The 4,785-nt window shown below is 45.1% G+C and overlaps 1 long non-coding RNA gene across 2 annotated transcripts in view; it reads left to right on the top strand.

Annotated features, from left to right (window-relative positions):
• The first annotated feature begins 28 nt into the window (after positions 1-28).
• The window catches only part of LOC123025373, a 7,820-nt gene continuing 3,063 nt past the window's right edge, over positions 29-4,785 (top strand). The window contains exons 1-2 of one of the 2 annotated variants that reach the window (XR_006415111.1): positions 29-267; positions 719-851. This is a non-coding gene — a long non-coding RNA (uncharacterized LOC123025373). Of the gene's footprint in view, positions 852-4,785 lie in introns of both variants that reach the window. The other variant, XR_006415110.1, reaches the window with a different exon arrangement.

Below are 4,785 nucleotides of genomic sequence, written 5' to 3'. Positions count from 1 at the left end.
CCGCCCATGGGGCGGGGGAGAGAAGGATAACGGAGGAGGGAGAGAAGCCGTTCGCCTCCCTGAGTAGGCGAAGCGGCTGTGCTCGGGCCGCTCTTGCCTGCCTCCGGAAAGCGCTCCCGCAGCGCTCTCTGCCGCCGCCGATGCGGATCGAAGCGCGGCTCTGCTTTTGCAAGGGGGCTCCCGCCACTCTTAGGTTTAACCTAAGATGAAGAGAGCGCTTTATGCTTCTGATTTTCTGCACCGGAGTAACCTTATGTGAGAAACAGGGTAAAAGAATTGTATCTTTTTAAAAAAAAGGATAAAAAGGGGCCCAAGGAGAGCTATTTTATAAAGGGGAACCATTTTCTGAGAAAAGGACTGACACGTACCACTTAGAAAAATAGGAAGACTTAGTCCGTTAGGATAAGGTAACTTAACCACGAAAGTCCCCAACTGAAGCAGGAAAGGCAGGAAGGTTGTGAAACTAGATGTTTTGCAAATATTCCAAGAATAGGCGTCAGGAGCGGACTGTTCACTCGATAGTAACCAGCCAATGGTGAAGCGGGGGTAGTACTAAGCATCGGAAAAAGGAATGTATATAAACCTATGTATACTATGGGGAAATTTCTCTTTGTTCCTTGTATAACTGGGGACTCAGCCAGCCTTTGCAAATGCTTCAATAAATTTGGCTTGCATTTACTTAGATTCCGTTTCAGTGAGTTTTGTATCTCACACTTAGGAGGCAGTGTCCGCGAAAGTTTTCGCCAGAATAAATAACATTCTGTAGGATGCCGCGGACTAGCAAGCCTAACACATCAGCTCCTCTGCAAATAAGAAGCAAGCTGGAACAAAACAAGCCAACAAAACCAAAAGTAAGTCCTATGGTGCCTTTAATGCTGAAAAGATTTAGGCAGTTATCCTATCCACACTTCCTTGGGCGGTTAATCCCATTTAATGCAATGAGGCTTACTTCTCAGTAGACATGCATAGAATCATAGAATACTAGAGCTGGAAGGAGCCATGAAAGCCATGGGTCTCTTAGAAAAGGTTTGCTGCTCATTATAATTTCTGCTTGCTGTAACTGCAAGAAACAACCGTTCAGACTGTTTTCTGTGAGCCAGCAACTCTGGCAATGGCCAGACTCTGGACCCAAAGGGTTCTGAGTAGCTTTCCCTAGCAACAAGTATAAGTAGAACACTGCATGCATTCCTGAGCTATAGGGCTGATAGGAGCCTGTGGAAACCTCAGGCCTCCCCACCATTTGCCACCCGGCTTTGGCTGCCTAGTCTGCACCACAGACATCAAGATTGGCAGTTAAGCAGCGCCTATACCAAAGGGCTAAGCTTGCAGTCTCTTTTTGGAACTGCAGGCAGGTTACCTAGAAAATAGCAGTCACAAACTTTCCTTGATATCCTCCGGAGAGGGGCACTCCGATAGGCGCAGTTAGAATTAATGTTAGAATCAACCGTTAGCCTGAAAATACCCAGACATGCACAGTTGTTAACCTGTAGATTATGCAATGGACATACCCTGACAGGAGCAGTGAAAGCTGATTGTTAACCTGTAGATTAGAAGAGGACGTGCTGTTTTGCAAAAGGCAATGGTTCTTTTCAGATCCGGAAGCAATAAGCACACAGGTGGGTTGAAGTCAAAAGATTTTATTCTAAAGGAGGCACAATAATATGAAGAATATACAATACCAAGTAAGCTGACTTTCCTCAATCAGCTGTCAGGCACCCCAATCTACTGCTGGCATGCAGCAACTGCCTGGTTAGGTCTGCATCAAAGCTCTCCTTAGGCTTTTTATCCTAAACTTTAGAGTGCTATGTGCCATCCAAGACAGCACCTTAATTAATCACACCTGCTGTTTGCAGGTCTCATGATTTAAAGGTAAAGGTTTCCCCTTGACATTGTCCAGTCATGCTGACTCTAGGGGGTGGTGCTCATCTCTGTTTCCTAGCCGAGGGAGCCAGCGTTTGTCCGCAGACAGTCTCCGTGTTCATGTGGCCGGCATGACTAAACACCGAAGTGCACGGAACGCTGTTACCTGCCCACCAAAGTGGTACCTTTTTATTTACTTGCATTTGCATGCTTTCGAACTGCAAGGTTGGCAGGAGCTGGGACGGAGCAACGGGAACTCACCCCGTTGTGCAGATTCAAACCAGCAACCTTTCGATCAACCAGCCCAGCAATTTAAACCACCGCGCCACCTGCATCCCCATGATGATTTAGGTACCACCTAAAAGATAAGGTGTGTGGACAACAGCCAAATCCACTATTTATGGCAGGGGTCCTCAAACTTTTTAAACAGGGAGCCAGTTCACTGTGAGTCCAGAAGCTCTGAGGTGGGCCAGATAGATGAGCATGGTAGGCCGTATCCAGCCCGCAGGCTGTAGTTTGAGGATCCATGATTTACGGCAGAGGTCATGATTTACGCGGGCTGCCAAGGTGGTGCTGGGGGGGGGTGCGGGCGGGGGGGCATGGGTTGGGGTGTGCAAGGCGAGGGGGGCAGGGGGGTGTGCAGGGCAAGGCAGCCGCTTGATCAAGCAGATATTGTTTTCTCTGAGCGAGTCCAAAATGATCTCCCTGCGAGCAAACCATGTTCCTGCGTGCACGCAGCAAGTGCAAAACCTCTGGGCGGGCCAGTTAAATGGACATGGCGGGCCAGATCCGGCCCGCAGGCCGTTGTTTGAGGACCCATGGTTTACGGTATCCTCCTGCATTCCAAGACCGTACCATCCCAATCAGAATAGCACATATTTCATGCCAGAGAACCTCAACTGGGTCTTAAGGAGGCCCTATTCTTAAGATCCTTCAGGAGACATAGGAACAAAAGGAGCAATTGTGGGACACCATCCCTATCTCCTCGATATACAATAGTCTTCCGGTGGTTTTTCTCTACAGAGACACTCCAAGATCAAGGGCATTTTAGCAACAGGTTCAACCCCTGGCTGTTGCAGGACACACTTTATACCATCTGACTCAGATGGCTATCCAGTTTCTTTTTGAATGTCTCTAGTGTGGGAGAGCACACCACCTCTCTAGGCAGCCGGTTCCACTGTTGTATTGCTTTGACAGTGAGGGAACTTTTCTTGATGTCCAGCCTGAATCTGGGTGGTTGCAACTTGATTATTCTGTATCTTACACCCTGGTATCAAGGAAATCGTTTAGGTTTTTATGGGATTGTTTTGTTCCTGCTTGAATTCTAGTCAAACCTTGAATCCTTCCCATAGGAAGGAGAACATTCTATGAATAGATTGCATAGAACTCAATGTGATTTACTTATGAGTAATGTGCTTCAGCATTTGTTTTTATCCCATTTCTTGTAAGCAAAATTATTCCACTTTTAAGATATTCCAGGTTTCCTTGGAGCAGAATGTAGATATAACTAGCAGCTCTGAAGATTATTTCTCCAAGGCACGGATTCTGTCTAAACATTGTTTATCAATCAAGGCTGACAAGATGCCAGGCCACTGTCATATTCACAGACATGTTTCCAGCACCTCTTCAGCTTCATACATTTCCCTCTTCCTGAAGCAGCCTTCTGAATATTTTGAGCTTTCATCCCCAGCCAGTATTTATTTATTTAATTTAAAACATTTGTATCCTGTCCTTCATGACAGCGTCTCAGGACGGCTTACAACGTTAAAACCAACAACAATGATAAAACAATAATACAGTAACAATCAATAGTAATAATAAATGTTCAGTAAAAATACAATCAGATGTTCAGTAAAAATACAATACAATGTATTCAGAATATGAATATATTCTTTTTTAATGTGTGAATTGAATACATTCATAAAAAAAAAAGCCCAGGCATTTTATACCTCAGAAAGTTTACACTATCAGCTAGTTCAAACTGGATCGAACAGTGAGCTCAGTTGAACAAAAAACAGACACAGGATGTACTGGTCTTTCCCTATTTTGGAAAAACATGTCCACCACATTCCATTCTCTCTCTGGATGGTACAGGGTGGGTTTATCTTATCTATTACATTCCATTCTCCAACTACTCCCAGCTTTTCGTTTTGCTATGCAAAATACTTAGTCTTGGTCAGTCCCACCATGCTCCTTGATTCTCCATTTTCTTCTGAGTCTCTTAGGCCTTCAGGAACCCATGCACATTGTAATGTATTTACAGACGTATTTCCCCTTGACATTTGCAGCTATGCTAGGTGGCCTCCTCCTAGCCTTATCTTAACATCTAGCTGGCTTCCTCTTAACATTTGTGGTGAGGCCATGTGCTTTCCACGGGCTCATTTTAGATGCACCACCCTATAAGAAGTTAATGCTTTCTCCTGCTTCTAATGGTTGTAAAGTTCACTTATGCTAAGGTAAGCTACTCAGATATCTTTGGCCTAGAGTCTGGCCATTGCCAGAGTTGCTGCTTGGCCAGGAAAAAGTCCACAGACAGTTTGCCCTTTTGCAGTTAGAGTGTGCAGAAATTGTTATAAACAACCAGCCTTTTCTAACAACTTCCCCCCTTTAAGACCTTCTAATACCTTACTTTCATGGTATTGGTCATGACAGTGGTGCCTCATAGTTTGAATGACTCTAACTTCGAATGATCCAGAGTTCGACCGTTAGACTGTTGGGATAAAATCTCTTTGAAGTCTGAATGATGCTTCTAAATTGGAACTGTAGGCACAGTGAAAAAAATGCAGTCACTGTGTAAATGTCACTGGGTGTGCACTCAAGTTGTCTCTTGCTGGGAATGGATCTCCTGCATCAGTGCCTTTGCACTCTGTGCCTTTTTGATCTCTTCGCTGCCTTTTAACCGCCCGTCTTCTCGATCGTTCTCAG

The sequence above is a fragment of the Varanus komodoensis genome, unplaced genomic scaffold (genome assembly GCF_004798865.1).
Source record: "Varanus komodoensis strain SLA01 unplaced genomic scaffold, ASM479886v1 scaffold27, whole genome shotgun sequence".
In the NCBI taxonomy this organism is placed as follows: domain Eukaryota; kingdom Metazoa; phylum Chordata; class Lepidosauria; order Squamata; family Varanidae; genus Varanus; species Varanus komodoensis.
Note: the sequence above shows the minus strand (reverse complement) of the source record. Positions and strands in the feature narration are given on the sequence as shown.